This window comes from Spinacia oleracea, chromosome 2 (assembly GCF_020520425.1).
Source record: "Spinacia oleracea cultivar Varoflay chromosome 2, BTI_SOV_V1, whole genome shotgun sequence".
Classification (NCBI taxonomy): Eukaryota; Viridiplantae; Streptophyta; class Magnoliopsida; order Caryophyllales; family Amaranthaceae; genus Spinacia; species Spinacia oleracea.
This window is the reverse complement of record NC_079488.1, coordinates 58214126-58235099: the sequence shown is the minus strand read 5'-3', so window position 1 is coordinate 58235099 and position 20974 is coordinate 58214126.

Sequence of the window (20974 nt, the reverse complement as noted above, 5' to 3'; positions counted from 1 at the left end):
CTTTTGCCCATGTGACATTCAAGGTTTAATTAGCATGCTCGGCTTTGGTGCCGAACATCGTCGTCGTAGGAGGCCTAACAACGACACAAAGAGTTATTTATTTTTTACAAGTCGCTTTTAGAATCGAGTGCTTTTCATATGCCCTCGTAGCAATTGTTTTTACAAAAAGTTTTTTTTTTGCTACGTATTTTCTTCATGTGTGGGCACCGAGGCTGCTGTGCCTGACCAAAAGGCCAAGCAGCAACATCAGCGCCCAGCAGTGGGCGTGAGAAATTTCGGCGCCCAGCCAGGGGCGTTGAAAATGCGTCCCTGGCTGGTTCTCTTTTTCTGTTTGCGTCTACTTTTGTTTATGCGACTTCGATTTTGCGTGTTTGCCTAATAACGTCCTTACGCGTTGCAGCGTTTGTGGGATTCGTTACAGGCCATCCCGAGCGTCGCTTATTTTGTGGCGATCATTCGGGCTTGCGGAACACGTGTTTCGGTATAACTCTTTGGCAAATTAGTCTATGAATGTTTGGGTAGTTTTTTAAGGTCGTTGGTTTTCTAGGATAGTTTGTCACACACAATCACATATTTCGCTACACATAACTATATTACAAACATGGATTTGAAAATTAAATATGCCACGTAGTTTATGATAGGATTCTATGGGTAGTTTATTTACGCCTGGCTTGGTACCGCTTCTATCGTAGATCCAACACATGCCCCGGTCGAGGTAGTGTCTTCAACAAACGAATTTCGCCCAAGAGGCCAACCCGCAAGTGCAAGCCAAGGGGGCATGCAGGCGAGAGGGACCTAATGGGCGAGCGATTGGGTTCGGGATAGGTGTACTACCTGCACAAGTACCGAGTGGGAAACATGCGCAGCGTATGCACCTCCCTATTGGCGAAAAAGGTATCCTTAGTCCCAACTCCCGAGGGAGCCGAGATTCGTTATGATGTTCTGTCCGTTCACATTAATATGCTGATTTTCAGGTCGTCCCAACTTGATGGGGAAATAAACGCGGGGTAGGATCGTTTCACCCTTCGGCTATTTTTATTACCTACATGCACGAGCATTTCCTTCACTATCCCCAGTGGAGTCGCCACTGTGAGGGGGTCGAAAAAGCGCGAGGCTAATGCGTGACCTTGTCCCTCGTGGGTGTGACGATTATTTTTATTCAATCAAGTGTAATTGGATTTCCTGTGAGTATACACCCAATTGACTAGTAATATAGGAGTCGCCATTCATTTTTTAACGACAATGAGAAAAACTGACAAAACCCGGTTATCGTGACATAAAGGGAGTGCAATTATGTTTGACCACGACGGCCGTAGGTTCCCTTGTGATCCCTGGTGTGGGCTTCTCTCAATATACACCCGCAAGGTAGAGATTGAGGGTTCGGGGGACTGTAACTACTGAGAGGAGTAATTCGCTCGTCGATAACTCCAGAGGCAGGATATCCTTACTAGCTCAGCATAAATAATTGAAGGGACATGCGTTAACTATTAAACTAATCTGAATTGATTTTAGCAATATGCAACATATAATACTAATTCGATCGTGATTATCTGATTTAAATAACATTAAGGGACCTAGCATGATAATCCGATTTCCCAAAAATATTATATTTGTTAGGCGTGATAGAACATTCAAATTAGTTTAATTTAACAGTTCATAAAAAGGGCGAGGAATGCAGTTAAATCATCGAAAAGGGACACATTACGACGCACCCTTGAGAGGTGCGTCACGGTTCTCAGAAAACTAACCACTTTGACTTTGCTATTTCTCCTTTTTATTTAACGAATCTCAATTATGGGACAGGATACGTTCTGTTCGATTTATGGATCGATTGCGGCAGAACGCGTGAACAGTTTCGCAGCGAGAGGCTTAGGCTAAGGGGTTTAGAGTCAATACTCGGAATATTATGTGTTGTTGTGTGTTGTTTCACGTCGAAACTAGGGGCCTATTTATAGGGAAGAGTTCGTGGAAAGATAGAATTGCAGAGTTCTAATCCACAAAGAATTAGGAAAAGAGACGTATCCAGGTACTTTCAGCGCCCAGGCCTGGGCGCCTCGCGGTTTTCTATCTCATTTAGGATTTATGTTGGAGTGCAACACCTAATTCTGACAAGTTTCTATCTTTTATGATTTGCCACTTTTAGACGCTACCTTTTACGGCAGTTACTATTTTTAGTAGGTTTCCATAAATAGCAGGTTTCGGGTGAAATGAAATAGGGAATCGAGATTCGTTTATTTTATAGGAGATGCGTTGTCAAGTGGAGTTTTTATGCTTTCATCATCGAACCTTTCCCTTGCGGGAATGGGGACAAAAGTAGGTGTCTACAGCTGGTTAGTAAAAACACATTGTATCCATCACATAAATATTTGCAGCAATTAATCAAGGGCACCAATAATCTACCAATTATTCAGTCCTTATTAATTCTAATCAAGTTGTTTAACCTTAAAGGACTTGTAGACCTAATCAAGAGTTTATGACTAAAATTTCTCCCACTTAAACCAATAAATTCATATGCTTTACTAATTTTAAACATAAAAATGTATTTCTAGTCTAACCGGAAACATACAAATTTAATTAAAATTTAAAGCTCATATAAATTTATTATTGAATCCATTTTATTTAATTTATTTTCAGTTGATTTTAATGAATTTAAATTAATTCAAGGTTTAATTTTAGTGAAATAATTAGTATAAATTAAAATTTATAATAATTATAATATTCAAAATTAAATCCGAGAAAACAATTTAAATTATTAAAATTTAAAATTAATTAAAATTATTTCCGAACTGAAAATTTCAAATTAAAATTAACACGAAACGCATCAATAGTTTGCAAGACGAGGCACTTGGGCTTGCGCCCAAGCCCCATCGAGCTACGAGGTACATGCCCCGCGCCATTGATCGTAGCACACGTCCCGCACAGCCATTCGCACGCACGTCCCATGCCACGCACACACGCAGCCTTGCGGGCTACGCTGCGCGCAGCTTCGTGTTGCGTCGTGGCTGCTGCCCCTAGGCGAGCTTGGTGCGTCGTGGCGCAGCGTGCTGCTGCCCACACGCATCGTGCTCTTGCTGTGTGCCCATGCTCTCGCCCATCGCCCTGCACGCACGCCTAGGCGCAGGGCCTTGCGTGCCGCATAGCTCGTTGCTCGCTGCATTCGTACCGCACGTCGCGTGCCCGCACTATACAACACCCCTTAAGGGTAACACGTAACTTCCATTGCTTTGTGCGTGCAACATTTATGGGCGTTTTCATAAAAAATTAAAATTTTTAATTTAAAATTAATGACAAATTAATAAATCATATTAATTTCATAATTTTTAGGGCTAAAAATCGAAAATTTATTAATCAATTAATTTCCGATTAACATGGATTCAAATCTAGGTCATAAAAATTTAAAATTTAACATAAATTAAAAATTTTATGGTAGTTTTTAATCATGGGTACCTAATTAAATTATTAATTAATTATGAAAATCAAATCAATTCTAAATTATTCGAATTTCAGCAAATTAATCATAATTACAAATTAGGTTGTATAATTAACAAGCCTAGGCATTCAAACTTGTGAAACATATACTGTAGGTCAATCAAAAATTCTAGATTTATCAACAAGAATCGCAAATATTCAATTTAACATCTTAAATTTACAAACTTTTGCGTTCGAAAAACTAAAACCTCCGAAAAGTCATAGTTAGGCTTCGAATTTGGGAATTCTGGGTTTGGCCGAAAAGTACTGGTTTTGTCAAAATTTTAGAATGCCCTTTACATGTGAAATTGACACAAAAATCACTCGATTTGGTTGAGTAACGAATATTCTGCCGAAAAACTGCGTACATATAATTAAATAAACGCAATTTGCAATTAATTATGAAAACTAATCACCCCTTTAATTCCTTGGAAATTTGTAAAATTTAACCATGTTCATGCAATTTAGATTATGAAAATAATAAGAGGCTCGTGATAGCACTGTTAGGTTATGATACATATGACAAAACATAAATCATGCGGAAAACCTTAATGACAGGAAACATATTATTTACACATAATCATTTAGCATAATTCAGATGCATACACTTTGTAGCGTGCCCTCCCTAGCTGCGCCAGAACCGAACAAAACAAGTCTTTAGGACTCCAAGTGTCGTCCCTCCGTAGATAGTCCACAGCACATCCGGATCCGCCTTAAGCTTGACCAACTAGAATCGCCCTTAAGGTACTATAAATTTCGGATAATAGGGCAAGAGTGTATGGCTGATTTTTGCGAATTTACCTTTGAATACTTGAATCTTACGTGTATAAATTTGTGACCCTAGGCACATATTTATAGAGTTATGGAAAAGGACTTAGAATCCTATTAGAATACCAATTTAGTTTAATTAGAATCCTATTAGGGCTCTTATTAAATAAAATCTATCTACTAGGATTAGGATTTAATCATAGAACAAATTCTAATAGCTTTAGGATTTGTATTGCACACAACCGTACACGAGCACGATCACGAGCACCACCCGCGCAAGCCTTGCGGCCAACGCGAGCTGCACTCGCTCGTAGCCCAAATGTCGCAGCCCAGATTTGCTCCGCGCGCGCCAAGGCCTTGCTGGGCCTGGCCTTGCGTTGGGCATGGCGGGGCTTGGCTGTGTGCGATTGATGCGTGCGGGGCTTCGTGCTGGGCCTTCGTCTAGCAGCCTCGTCTGATGCTAATTCGTACGATACGCTTCCGATTAAATTCTCGATTCCGGAATTCATTTCCGATACGAACAATATTAAATATTTCCGATTCCGGAATTATTTTCCGTTTCGAACAAATATTTAATATTTCTGTTTCCGGAATTATTTTCCGATTTCGATAATATTTCCGATTCTGACAATATTTCCGTTTCCGGTAAAATTTCCATTTCCGATAATATTTTCCGATACGTACCATGTTTCCGTTTCCGGCAACATCTACGACTTGGATAATATTTATATTTCCGATACGATCCATATTTCCGTTTCCGGCAATATCATCGTTTCAGGAGTATTCATTTCTTGCTTTTGACGATCTTAGCTCCCACTGAAACCAAGATCCGTCGATTCCGAATATCCATAGATGGAGTATTTAATGCCATTAAATACTTTATCCGTTTACGTACTATTTGTGTGACCCTACGGGTTCAGTCAAGAGTAAGCTATGGATTAATATCATTAATTCCACTTGAACTGAAGCGGCCTCTAGCTAGGCATTCAGCTCACTTGATCTCACTGAATTATTAACTTGTTAATTAATATTGAACTGCATTTATTAGACTTATCATTAAATGCATACTTGGACCAAGGGTATTATTTCCTTCAAATGGGTGTCGCCGGAGTTCTTTAATCATCATAATGGTTTCGTCCTTGTTCCTTACCACGAAATTCTGGGTTTTTGGTTTTGGGGTTGTTAGATATGGAAATCAATGGGATGAAGAAGAGGGAGGTGTTGTGAAGCAAAGAGCGATGAATTTCGGTGCTTGTTACATAAAATTTGCAACAATTATTGGTTGTCATGGCCATAGAAACGAGAAACGACAGACTTTGGTGGCCGCCGGAAAAAATGGAGTCACGACGGAAATTTGGAAATTCGTGCGGAGTGTTAAATATGTTCAAGAATAATAATATTTTAGTGTTAAATGTGGAATTTCCGTCGATTGAATGGTTGTTATGGCTGGAATTTGTTTGGCAAAAGTTTCAGGTTTGCCGCTGCCATGGGAGAAGGAAGGAACCGAGGTTTTTACTGAATATCCTCATGTTCTTATGGACATTATCAATATCATGTATGGATAGTATCCAAACACTTTGATGGTCGTTACCATCCTTATGACTTTATGAAATTACTAACATATGCAAGGTAGTATCCATAAACAATGTTAATATCTACCTGCTTTAAGTTATTATTGAGACTACCAACATCATTCATGGATAGTATCCAAGCACAATTAAAAATGATGATTTAGTGCAACGTGTTCGTAATTTCCCCCTTTTTTCTCCCAACAGTGAAACCCTTCTAATCTGTTTCCCGCTTTCTCCCCTCCACTTTCTTGTTTAACCCACTCCCAGGATTGTACATTCAAACCCTAAATTCTCTTCTTCTAAAACCTAATTTCTCTCTCTTCAACCCACTCCCAGAATTGACATTAAAACCCTAAATTCTATTCATCTAAAACCTAATTTCGCTCTATTTAATTTCAATTTAATCCCCTTCTAGGGTGAATTGAGCACTAAACCCTAAATGAATTGTACATTAATTTATAATTTGTAGAATTTATAATGATTATGCGTCCTTGTTTCTTTATAAATGCAGGAGGAGGTATCTAGATTACTTCCAAAATAAAGGTTAGCAACGACAAACTACGGTGTTTGTAGACACCTACTTTTGTCCCCATTCCCGCAAGGGAAAGGTTCGATGATGAAAGCATAAAAACTCTACTTGACAACGCATCTCCTATAAAATAAACGAATCTCGATTCCCTATTTCATTTCACCCGAAACCTACTATTTATGGAAACCTGCTAAAAATAGTAACTGCCGTAAAAGGTAGCTTCTAAAGGTGGCAAATCATAAAAGATAGAAACCTGTCAGAATTATGTGTTGCATTCCAACATAAATCCTAAATGAGATAGAAAACTGCGAGAATCCTATTCCTAATAGGATTCGGAAATAAGAGTTACGTATTAATTTAAATCCTAACGAGCCTAGAGTTCGTAACGGGCCCAGACGCATTCCGTCACAAATTGATACGCGCTAAAAGACTCTAATTAATCTCAAACTCTACGGATTTTAGAATCCGAATCTGACTAAACAAAAATTGCCCAGACCCTATTTTCAACGCATGGCTCTGGGCGCCGAAATCTTCGGCGCCTAGGCCTGGGCGCTGAAAATACCTGGGTACGTTTCTTTTCCTAATTCTTTGCGGATTAGAACTCTGCAATTCTATCTTTCCACGAACTCTTCCCTATAAATAGGCCCCTAGTTTCGACGTGAAACGACACACAACAACACATAACATACTCTGAGTATTGACTCTAAACCCCTTAGCCTAAGCCTCTCGCTGCGAAACTGTTCACGCGTTCTGTCGCAATCGATCCATAAATCGAACAGAACGTATCCTGTCCCATAATCGAGATTCGTTAAATAAAAAGGAGAAATAGCAAAGTCAAAGTGGTTAGTTTTCTGAGAACCGTGACGCACCTCTCAAGGGTGCGTCGTAATGTGTCCCTTTTCGATGATTTAACTGCTTTCCTCGCCCTTTTTATGAATTGTTAAACTAACCTAATATGATTGTTCTATCACGCCTAACAAATATAATATTTTTGGGAAATCGGATTATCATGCTAGGTCCCTTAATACTATTTAAATCAGATAATCACGATCGAATTAGTATTATATGTTGCATATTGCTAAAATCAATTCAGATTAGTTTAATAGTTAACGCATGTCCCTTCAATTATTTATGCTGAGCTAGTAAGGATATCCTGCCTCTGGAGTTATCGACGAGCGAATTACTCCTCTCGGTAGTTACAGTCCCCCGAACCCTCAATCTCTACCTTGCGGGTGTATATTGAGAGATCCCCACACCAGGGATCACAAGGGAACCTACGGCCGTCGTGGTCAAACATAATTGCACTCCCTTTATGTCACGATAACCGAGTTTTGTCAGTTTTTCTCATTGTTGTTAAAAACTGAATGGCGACTCCTATATTACTAGTCAATTGGGTGTATACTCACAGGAAATCCAATTACACTTGATTGAATAAAAATAATCGTCACACCCACGAGGGACAAGGTCACGCATTAGCCTCGCGCTTTTTCGACCCCCTCACAGTGGCGACTCCGCTGGGGATAGTGAAGGAAATACTCGCGCTTGTAGGTAATCAAAATAGCCGAAGGGTGAAACGATCCTACCCCGCGTTTATTTCCCCATCAAGTTGGGACGACCTGAAAATCAGCATATTAATGTGAACGGGCAGAACATCATAACGAATCTCGGCTCCCTCGGGAGTTGGGACTAAGGATACCTTTTTTCGCCAATAGGGGGGTGCATACGCCGCGCATGTTTCCCACTTGGTACTTGTGCAGGTAGTACACCCATCCCGAACCCAATCGCTCGCTCATTAGGTTCCTCTCGCCTGCATGCCCCCTTGGCTTGCACTTGCGGGTTGGCCTCTTGAGCGAAATTCGTCTATTGAAGACACTACCTCGACCGGGGCATGTGTTGGATCTACGATAGAAGCGGTATCAAGCCAGACGCAAATAAACTACCCATAGAAACCTATCATAAACTACGTGGCATATTTAATTTTCAAATCCATGTTTGTAATGTAGTTATGTGTAGCTAAATATGTGATTGTGTGTGACAAACTATCCTAGAAAACCAATGACCTTAAAAATTGCCCAAACATTCATAGACTAATTTGCGAAAGAGTTATACCGAAGCACGTGTTCCGCAAACCCGAATGATCGCCACAAAATAAGCGACACTCGGGATGGCCTGTAACGAATCCCACAAACGCTGTTACGCGTGAAGGATGTTATTAGGCAAGCACGCAAATCGAAGTCGCATAAACAGAAAACAGAAAACGAGAACCAGCTAGGGACGCATTTTTCAACGCCCCTGGCTGGGCGCCAAAATTTCTCACGCCCACTGCTGGGCGCTGAAGTTGCTGCTTGGCTTTCTGGTCAGGCGCAGCAGCTCTGGTGCCCAAGCAAAAAGAAAGTACGTAGCACAAAAAATGTTCATCAAAAGAATTGCTACGAGGGCGTAAGAAAAGCACTCGATTTCAAAAGGCGACTCGCGAAAAATTAATAACTCTTTGTGTCGTCGTTAGGCCTCCTACGACGGTAATGCTCGGCACCAAAACCGAACATGCTAACAACTATGAATGTCACACAGGCAAGTGTTTCAAAAATCCAAAGAATGACCAAAATAAAAAAAAACCCCCAAAAAGTGTACCGACAGAAGAAAGAGCGAAAAAGTGAAAAAACCAATTTAGAGAGTCGAAGTCTAGACTAAGTAATGCTTGAAACTTTGGGAACCTAAACTTTAGCTTATCTTATGCCTAGAACCGGTCCTGCCACTTGGTGCCGATTAGGGAATCAACGGCTAGTGCGTCTCGAAGATACATCACCAACATCAGGTTTAGTAGCTCCAAGCTCCGTCCGTCGTCCCTCATTTCAAGGATCTCCGCTTCCCCAACCTCGATTTGCACCTCCAAACATGTCCATCGAAGATTTGCGAGACCAGATGGTCCAAATGACCCAACTCATGGGCCAACTGAAAATGGAAAATGAAGCCTTAGCGGTTGCGCAAGCCAAAAATGACCTCGAAAACGAGAAGAGGATTGAAAAAATGGTCCTACAGCAAACCATGGGGAGCAAATACTTCTCCCTCGAGCCTGAACCTTTTTCTGGCAAATTACCGGAAAAGTTCAGTTCATCTGACTTACCAAAGTTCAAGGCCACGGATAACCCCCGTGATCATCTACTGAGCTTTGTGAACACCATGAACTTGAAAGGCGAGGACAAGTCCATGTACCTACCTGCCTTTCCTTTGTCCTTGGAACCTGTGCCGCTCAAATGGTACTATCACCAGGACCCTAAGCTCTTCCCCACTTGGGAAGACTTTGTCAATGTCTTCATCAAGCAATACTCGTCGAACATGGATTTCCAAGTCACCATGCGCGAGCTGGAAGTTCTCTTCCAAAAGAAAAATGAGGGTTTCACAACCTACTTTGCTAGATGGAGGGACCAGGCGGCCCAGCTAATCAATAGGCCTCCCGAAACAGAATTGGTCCAAAAATTCATTGACAACTTAGACCCGGCTTACAGACAACACCTTAGGTACCTGGGACTCGACACTTTCAAAAGGGTTTATGATGTGGGAATAAAAATCGAGGACGACCTCGCCAAAACCGTACAGAGCAAACCTGCATATAAGACCAACACCTATAATCGGGGTAATACACCCCAAGCCCAAGAAGTCCATGCTGTAGAAGAGGCTCCCGCCCGAAGATACCCTATAAGATGGGTCCGAGACCGAAAGTTCGCCCCACTCGGGTCAACTTTGGTACAAGCCTTTGAAAGACTAACCAATCAAGGAAAGTTGAGACCTATAGGCCCCACCCGTGACCCTCCTGTCAAAAACAAATATTGGGTCGAAGGTACTTACTGCAAATTCCATCAAGGAAATGGGCATGACACTGAAAACTGCTGGCATCTAAAACATACGATCCAGGATATGATAGAGGATGAAGTAATACCTCTCCCTAACGTTGGCGAACCCAACAACAACAAGAGCCCACTCGGCTCTTGTCACATCTCTCTCGACCAACCAGAGAATTTCGACCCCACGGTGTATATTACACCTCAAGGTGCACCACTCGCTGTGGTACCTATGGATCGAATCGAGGGGGAAGTGTGCGGTGTGTGGAACGATGATGCTGAAGATATTTACCTATCTCAAGTCTCGGGCCAGGACCTCTTCACTAAAACTTGGCCCGGGTATGCTCTCATTGACACCACCCCTCAGGAGCCCGAGGTCGACAACCTCACCCGATCCGGAAGGATATACCAACCGGATATTCACCCACCTCCTATGGACGACATCCCGGTTAGGCAAACTCCTGAGAACGGGCGGCACGCCACCGTCGCGGAAGTCATTGAAAATCCTCTCCTGAAACAACTGAAAAGAACCAAGGCTGAGATTACCATCTGGGATCTTATGTGTACTTCAAAGGAACATCGCGAAAAGCTTATTCGCTCACTTGACCTCATCTCAGTACCCACAGATATCACACCTGACTCATTGGTTAGCCATGTCACGAGAGATGCCGGAGAAAAGGCCATAGTTTTCACTGATAAAGACTTACCCAAAGAGGGGGGTGCTCACAATAAAGCCCTTTACTTAGTGGTTGGATGCAAAGGACAAAACATCCCCCTAGCGCTCGTAGATAATGGTTTGGCGGTTAATGTCTGCCCATTGCGAACCGCCCATTGCTTGGGGCTGGGAAACCACGACATCCAAACCTCCACGCAAGGGGTACGAGCTTATGATAACTCCCGAAGGCCTGTATTGGGAAAAATCAACCTTACCATACAAACCGGGCCTGTGGCACGCACCACGGAGTTTCAAATAATCGACATCAAGCCCACTTTCAACCTCCACTTGGGGCGACCTTGGCTCCATGACTTAGGAGGTGTGGCTTCTACCTTGCACCAAATGGTTAAACTTAACCATAACGGGGTAATACTAGAAATCCGCGCCCCTCCTCTCGACGTCAGTTTTACTATGGTTGGAACGGCCGAAACTGCAGATGACCTTTATGGGTTTCAAATGGATGAAACAATCCAGTTCATCGAAGATTATGATCCTGCATTCCTAGACCCGCATGCATCCCGAGTCATCCCTAGAATGCTGTTAGCTCAAGGTTATTTTCCAGGAACCCCATTGGGCATAAGGAAGAAGGAATGCACATTCCATCCTTTTCCCGACAAATCTACTCCCTTTGGCTTAGGTTATGAACCAACGGAGGAAGATATTGCTGACCGCCTATCTAGGCTACGCCTTAACAAAGCCAAACAAACCACCCTCCTCCCCCCATATCAAAGGACTCTTAACGGGATGTTTGTTCGGGAAGGAGAAGAACACCTATGCTGTGATTTCCCTGAACCCTTCGTTCAGGATGGCTTGCTAAAACCCGGATTTGAAATTTTCCATGATTGTCACACCTTGGATGAGGCACCCCACCTCACCAAGACTAAAACAGCTGAAATATTGGACAACCAGGCTCTTTGGACATTGTTTAACGAATCGAGGCCTATGGAGAACGAGACTGTGATGACTACCCTAGCTTTACAAGATGAAGGTTTCGATCCAACCCGGTTAATCTCTCCTGCATCAACACTAGAAGAGGTCGAGAACGGATGGGTGAAGACATATCAGTGGGTCAATGCAAAAGGAATGGAATTCAAGATGAGTACCGGTGAAGGACCGAAGTTTTATGAGACTAAACCCCAGGCTTGAGCCACATAGAGCACCATTAGTAAAAAGCGCCTAGTAGTTCTTTAGATTGATAGAAAAAATAATAGAGACTTTAGATGGTCCTAAGGCCCTTTAAAATATGGGTCAGTTTTATTTCAGTGTGTTTTCCTTACTTTCCAAATCAATAAAGGCGTAATATTTTTCCTAAAAATTTTATTCTAACACTAAATAAACACCAAATGTATTTGCAAAATTAAAAAAATAATAATAAAGAAGCGGCCCACTATAGGCCCAACAAACAAAGCCCACTCGGTTTTGAAATAATGCCATGTGAACCAGTTCCCGAAACCCACAAAATAAACCACACTATCCCATCCTCAAAACCTAAAAAGCCAACCAATGTCATCATAAGAGCCAATCCATGCAACCCAAAATCAAAAAGAAATCAAAAGTTTAAAACAAATGCAAATGTTACCAAAAAAATAAATTCATAAAACATAGAATCCACCAACAGCGGTTTCACATAAATTCCATCATACCCTCCACAAAGATCTTCATAAGTTCCGCACCCTAACTCCATTTTCAAAACTGTTTTGAGTCACCAATAGAAAAAATTAATCTGGACAAAAATGCATTTCACGCTAACAGTAAAAAAACCTCCAAAACAGCCTCAAAATTAACTTTAACTACGAAGCAAAATATCAAGGCACAAAAAAATGAAATAGAAATAAACGCAAGAACATGTAAAGCAAAAACGTCAAAATTGACCGCCCAAGTTATTTTCAGCGCCCAGGGCTGGGCGCCGAAATTTCTGACGCCCCAGCCTAGGCGTTGAAACTCTCTGCCTGCCAAAAGTTTTCCTTTTTTCGAAAAGTGCTCGTCATTTTTTCCGCACACAACGGAAAAATAACGAACACTTGGGGGGTACAGTACGTATCCAAATAGGTTTACCAAAAAATTGGTCGAATTTTACGCAACCTATGGAAAACGGCAGATGAAAAATGGCAAATACTTCACTCATTTGACCGATTAAGTAATATGTTTCCACTTCAGGATATATCTACCGAAATCCAGCATACTAGAGCTTATTCTAAAGCTAAGAACTTCGCGCGACCTGATTCTGACAAGATACGTAGGCAATCCTTACCAAGGATTCGGTCCAAACAATAATAAAAAAATTATATTCTTTGTGTAAAAAGTGTTAGACATATAAACGAAATTGAATGGAGACTAAAAATACGCCTTTATTAAAATATAATAAGAAGGAAAACAAAGTGCTAGGAATAAAAACAAACACAACTGAAATAAATAGAGGGCACCTACACCCTAGCAAAGAACTACACTACTCTAGTTCTTCCGGATCATCAAATAAAGTCTTGAAGAGAGCAATGTTCGCAGGATCCACCCCCATAGTCTTCTGCGCTGCCCCAATATCAATCTCCATAAGAACTGGCTCCTGGACACTAACTTCCAAAGATGCCAAAGCTTTAGAAACATTCTCAGTTATAGCCCGCTCAGCCTCAAGGGCACAAACAGTGGTGGGAGAAAGATTACTATCGTCAACTGGACTAGCCACTGTTTCTACAGGCGGCTTAGCCTTCCTAAACCATACATTGTTCCGGCGACGATCTCCGCGAGAGCTTGCATTTCTTTTAACAACAGCAGGCCCTTTCATGTTAGGCATCTTTTTAGGCCTGACACTGGAACGGGGAAGAACTTCCTTTCGCTTTCGATCAGGACGAGCTTTCACAGTCTTAAAACTATAGGTACGAGGTCTGGAATAATCAGGACCCTCATACTTAACACGAATACGAGGTATCAAAAGCTCAGCCGGCTCCCCATTACGAGCCTCGGTCCTCACATCCTTATCATCGGAACTCATCCACAACTTATAGTTTTCAGAAAGACCCACAAACCCATTTGTAGCTACAGCCCAACGCGGGAGACCATCATAATACCTAGCCCACGCTAAGACCCGTGTTTGTGCAAAAGTCGCTACCTTAGGTGGTACCGTATCAGAAAAGGGAATAGTCTGCCTTAAACCATATTGACGCATGACTCGGTAAGGGAAAATATAAATGGGGCAAGATAGCCCCAACAAAGAAATATAAACCGATACATCAGACCCCCCTGTCATAGTAGTCAAACCCCACCATGGTACCACCCACTTAATAAAACAAATGCCATAAGTAAAAAAGGAGGTCCATTCGGCCTCGTCCTGGCCTTGGTGCAAGTATTTTCGATTACCCAAAGCTATAGGGCGATAATGTTTAGGATCGGCAGGAGCTTCCAAAAGTCTAAGCCGTTCCGCAAGCCAAATCTGCAAAAACAGGTACGATCGAATCAAAAGAATGAAAAGAAAGAAAAAAGGTTCCTGGGGCGCAGTTTCAACGCCCAGGACCAGGCGCCGAATATTCCAGCGCCCAGCCATGGGCGCTGAAACTCAGCCCCAGGCAAAAAGAAATATATAAAAGTGGCGTATGTGTGCGCAAAGAAAAAATAGATTACCTGCAGTAATAGGGGGCTTCCCTTAAAAATTTCGGATTTGGCATCCTTCTTCAGCTCATCCGCACTCAGCAAAGTCTCAGCAACAACCAACGGCATAATAGAATAGCAACTTTCCATCTGGCTAATCAAGGGGATCAGCCTTATGTCACCGAACTCACCATTATTATTCGACAGCTAATAATGATTCAACAAGCAAAATACAAGGGCTCGAATGTTCAATTTTTGTTCGGTCATATTCTTACTAGGCCTAAAATGATGTTTTACAAGTTTTGCCAAGTTAACCTTATCGTCTACAACAAGTTCAGCAAACATGTTATCATCTAGCCCTAGGAAAGCTCTTATGGTTGTTTTACCCTCTTCAATAGTGCCAGGGGTAACAGGAGTAGCATTAGTAGGATAACCAAGGATCGCAGCAAATTCATCAGGCAAAGGACATATTTCATTGCCCCGAAAGGAAAAAACATGATGATCGGAGTCCCAAAAGTTTAGGGCAGCATGCAGAAAATTATAATCAATATTAATTTGTTGTAAGCCTAAAAGTGCCTCTAAGTGGTATTCTTTTAACAAAGCTTTTTCTGTGGGAGTAAGGGCTCGTAGCCAACGCCTAACAGTCCGTTGGAGTGAGAAAGTAGGGGTCGACATGGCAAAAGTAGTAAATAAATTAGAGCACAGCAAAAAGAGAGAAAGAATTTGAGAGTGGTGGAAAATAAGGACGTATCTAGCCCCATATATAGCTGAACGCACCCAATAAACATCCTGATCCCATTCGGAAACGTGTTTAGATATCCGAAAATCAAATATTACCAGGAAAGAACTTTCAGCGCCCACCTCTGGGCGCCGAAATTTTTAACGCCTGAGTTTGGGCGCTGAAAATGCAGCCCAAGGCCCAGATTTCACAAAAACACGGAATAGGAAAGAACCTAAGACCGTGTTGCTAAAACACAAGGCCCTATTACAAGTAAGATAAAGCCCAAAGCACCTTTAGCTCCCCAAATAAGCAAAAAATAATAATAACATTGAAACTTGGTCGAAACTTAGACTCATCTCAGAAAACGCTCATGTACACTTTTCAAAAAAAAGCAAGTTAAATATCATGGTCATTCTTCGAAACACCAAAAATATGTGTCGTCAAGTCATTGGTTTTCCAAATAGAAAATGTCTGTCTGTCAAAGGGATAATCCGGGCCAAGCCAAAACCGGATGTCGCCTGAAAACTAAAGTCGCACTCCACGGCTTCACTAAAATAGCACACTACTATAGGAAGTCGCTCGCACATACGAGCGTGACCCAAACATGATTACAAGGCGCAAAAAAAAAAAAAAAACCGACGAGCCCCAACGCTTAGGGGCTCGCAAAAGTGGACTCCAACAAGGAGCGCCAATCAAAATCACATTCCCAGACTGCGCCACGCACCATAACATGTTTGGATATCTCAAAAAAAATTGTTGTTAAACAAAAATACACAATGTGGACCCACTTATAGGACACATCTAATCAGGAAATATTACGACCCACCAACAGGTTGTAATCACAAAAGCCCTTATACATAGGCAAAATAAGAAATTCAAAATGGGCCCGCCCACCCTCAGCGGGCGGGGTCTGCGTCATTAGCCGCGCAGGTCCTCAGTTTTCGAAGAATAAAAGTCTTCAAATTTAAAATAGGCTCGCCATCTTCAGCCGGCGGGGTCTACGGCACAAACCACGTAGGTCCTTATTTTCAAAAAAAAAAAACAAAAAAAAAAACAAAAAAAAATTTCAAACAGATTCGTCCACTTATATCGGACGGGGGGTTCACCCTCAGCGGACAGGCTCGCCATCTTCAACCGGCGGGGTCTACGTCACAAACCGCGTAGGTCCTTATTTTCAAATACATCAAACAGATTCGTCCACTTCTATCGGACGGGGGGTCCACCCTCAGCGGAGAGGCTCGCCATCTTCAGCCGGCGGGGTCTACGTCACAAACCGCGTAGGTCCTTATTTTCAAAAACATCAAACAGATTCGTCCACTTCTATCGGACGGGGGGTCCACCCTCAGAGGACAGGCTCGCCCACCTTCAGCGGGCGGGGTCTGCGTCACTAACAGCGCAGGTCCTTAGTCGCTGCAGCGATAACATTTATTGGTTTCCCCTTTTTCCAAAAATTAAAGGATTGGTTTGTTGGATTTTCCTTCGTTTTACATCCTATAAAAACAAGGGGGTTTTCTCGTTTAGCTAGCCCTGAAAATGAGAATCTTTAAAAACGTTTTACCTCGTGATTGGGCTTGGCCAGGCCCAATTACACTTTATAGCTTTAATTTCGAAAACATCTGTAGTTACTCCCAATGACAAAGTGAGGGAGTTTCTACGCATCTTTAGATCCTTCCAATGACAAAGTGAGGAAGTTTCTATACTATCAGTTGACAAATCCCAATGACACGTGAGGGATATGTCGACACTTCAAGTGATGACCCTTAAGTCAAATGTTATCACTCGGGGGCTCGTGAGACCTTCGCAAAACAGGTCACATACACCATGGCTTGTGTGACGCACTCCGTCTAATACTTTGACCATCGTCTTACTCCAAGACTCAGTCAAAGTGGGGGCTAACTGTAGACACCTACTTTTGTCCCCATTCGCGCAAGGGAAAGGTTCGATGATGAAAGCATAAAAACTCCACTTGACAACGCATCTCCTATAAAATAAACGAATCTCGATTCCCTATTTCATTTCACCCGATACCTGCTATTTATGGAAACCTGCTAAAAATAGTAACTGCCATAAAAGGTAGCTTCTAAAGGTGGCAAATCATAAAAGATAAAAACCTGTCAGAATTAGGTGTTGCATTCCAACATAAATCCTAAATGAGATAGAAAACTGCGAGAATCCTATTCCTAATAGGATTCGGAAATAAGAGTTACGTATTAATTTAAATCCTAACGAGCCTAGAGTTCGTAACGGGCCCAGACGCATTCTGTCACAAATTGATACGCGCTAAAAGACTCAAATTAATCTCAAACTCTACGGATTTTAGAATCCGAATCTGACTAAACAAAAACTGCCCAGACCCTATTTTCAACGCCTGGCTCTGGGCGCCGAAATCTTCGGCGCCCAGGCCTGGGCGCTGAAAATACCTGGGTACGTTTCTTTTCCTAATTCTTTGCGGATTAGAACTCTGCAATTCTATCTTTCCACGAACTCTTCCCTATAAATAGGCCCCTAGTTTCGACGTGAAACGACACACAACAACACATAATATACTCTGAGTATTGACTCTAAACCCCTTAGCCTAAGCCTCTCGCTGCGAAACTGTTCACGTGTTCTATCGCAATCGATCCATAAATCGAACAGAACGTATCCTGTCCCATAATCGAGATTCGTTAAAAAAAAGGAGAAATAGCAAAGTCAAAGTGGTTAGTTTTCTTAGAACCGTGACGCACCTCTCAAGGGTGCGTCGTAATGTGTCCCTTTTCGATGATTTAACTGCTTTCCTCGCCCTTTTTATGAACTGTTAAACTAACCTAATATGATTGTTCTATCACGCCTAACAAATATAATATTTTTGGGAAATCGGATTATCATGCTAGGTCCCTTAATGCTATTTAAATCAGATAATCACGATCGAATTAGTATTATATGTTGTATATTGCTAAAATCAATTCAGATTAGTTTAATAGTTAACGCATGTCCCTTCAATTATTTATGCTGAGCTAGTAAGGATATCCTGCCTCTGGAGTTATCAACGAGCGAATTACTCCTCTCGGTAGTTACAGTCCCCCGAACCCTCAATCTCTACCTTGCGGGTGTATATTGAGAGATCCCCACACCAGGGATCACAAGGGAACCTACGCCCGTCGTGGTCAAACATAATTGCACTCCCTTTATGTCACGATAACCGAGTTTTGTCAGTTTTTCTCATTGTTGTTAAAAACTGAATGGCGACTCCTATATTACTAGTCAATTGGGTGTATACTCACAGGAAATCCAATTACACTTGATTGAATAAAAATAATCGTCACACCCACGAGGGACAAGGTCACGCATTAGCCTCGCGCTTTTTCGACCCCCTCACAGTGGCGACTCCGCTGGGGATAGTGAAGGAAATACTCGCGCTTGTAGGTAATCAAAATAGCCGAAGGGTGAAACGATCCTACCCCGCGTTTATTTCCCCATCAAGTTGGGACGACCTGAAAATCAGCATATTAATGTGAACGGGCAGAACATCATAACGAATCTCGGCTCCCTCGGGAGTTGGGACTAAGGATACCTTTTTTCGCCAATAGGGGGGTGCATACGCCGCGCATGTTTCCCACTCGGTACTTGTGCAGGTAGTACACCCATCCCGAACCCAATCGCTCGCTCATTAGGTTCCTCTCGCCTGCATGCCCCCTTGGCTTGCACTTGCGGGTTGGCCTCTTGAGCGAAATTCGTCTGTTGAAGACACTACCTCGACCGGGGCATGTGTTGGATCTACGATAGAAGCGGTACCAAGCCAGGCGCAAATAAACTACCCATAGAAACCTATCATAAACTACGTGGCATATTTAATTTCCAAATCCATGTTTGTAATGTAGTTATGTGTAGCGAAATATGTGATTGTGTGTGACAAACTATCCTAGAAAACCAATGACCTTAAAAATTGCCCAAACATTCATAGACTAATTTGCCAAAGAGTTATACCGAAGCACGTGTTCCGCAAACCCAATGATCGCCACAAAATAAGCGACACTCGGGATGGCCTGTAACGAATCCCACAAATGCTGTTACGCGTGAAGGATGTTATTAGGCAAGCACGCAAATCGAAGTCGCATAAACAGAAAACAGAAAACGAGAACCAGCCAGGGTCTCATTTTTCAACGCCCCTGGCTAGGCGCCAAAATTTCTCACTCCCACTGCTGGGCGCTGAAGTTGCTGCTTGGCTTTCTGGTCAGGCGCAGCAGCTCTGGTGCCCAAGCAAAAAGAAAGTACGTAGCACAAAAAATGTTCATCAAAAGAATTGCTACGAGGGCGTAAGAAAAGCACTCGATTTCAAAAGGCGACTCGCAAAAAATTAATAACTCTTTGTGTCGTCGTTAGGCCTCCTACGACGGCAATGCTCGGCACCAAAACCGAACATGCTAACAACTATGAATGTCACACAGGCAAGTGTTTCGAAAATCCAAAGAATGACCAAAATAAAAAAAAACCCCAAAAAGTGTACCGACAGAAGAAAGAGCGAAAAAGTGAAAAACCAATTTAGAGAGTCGAAGTCTAGACTAAGTAATGCTTGAAACTTTGGGAACCTAAACTTTAGCTTATCTTATGCCTAGAACCGGTCCTGCCACTTGGTGCCGATCAGGGAATCAACGGCTAGTGCGTCTCGAAGATACATCACCAACATCAGGTTTAGTAGCTCCAAGCTCCGTCCGTCGTCCCTCATTTCAAGGATCTCCGCTTCCCCAACCTCGATTCGCACCTCCAAACATGTCCATCGAAGATTTGCGAGACCAGATGGTCCAAATAACCCAACTCATGGGCCAACTGAAAATGGAAAATGAAGCCTTAGCGGTTGCGCAAGCCAAAAATGACCTCGAAAACGAGAAGAGGATTGAAAAAATGGTCCTACAGCAAACCATGGGGAGCAAATACTTCTCCCTCGAGCCTGAACCTTTTTCTGGCAAATTACCAAAAAAGTTCAGTTTATCTGACTTACCAAAGTTCAAGGCCACGGATAACCCCCGTGATCATCTACTGAGCTTTGTGAACACCATGAACTTGAAAGGCGTGGACAAGTCCATGTACCTACCTGCCTTTCCTTTGTCCTTGGAACCTGTGCCACTCAAATGGTACTATCACCAGGACCCTAAGCTCTTCCCCACTTGGGAAGACTTTGTCAATGTCCTCATCAAGCAATACTCGTCGAACATGGATTTCCAAGTCACCATGCGCGAGCTGGAAGTTCTCTTCCAAAAGAAAAATGAGGGTTTCACAACCTACTTTGCTAGATGGAGGGACCAGGCGGCCCAGCTAATCAATAGGCCTCCGAAACAGAATTGGTCCAAAAATTCATTGACAACTTAGACCCGGCTTACAAACAACACCTTAGGTACCTGGGACTCGACACTTTCAAAAGGGTTTATGATGTGGGAATAAAAATCGAGGACGACCTCGCCAAAACCGTACAGAGCAAACCTGCATATAAGACCAACACCTATAATCGGGGTAACACACCCCAAGCCCAAGAAGTCCATGCTGTAGAAGAGGCTCCCGCCCGAAGATACCCTATAAGATGGGTCCGAGACCGAAAGTTCGCCCCACTCGGGTCAACTTTGGTACAAGCCTTTGAAAGACTAACCAATCAAGGAAAGTTGAGACCTATAGGCCCCACCCGTGACCCTCCTATCAAAAACAAATATTGGGTCGAAGGTACTTACTGCAAATTCCATCAAGGAAATGGGCATGACACTGAAAACTGCTGGCATCTAAAACATACGATCCAGGACATGATAGAGGATGAAG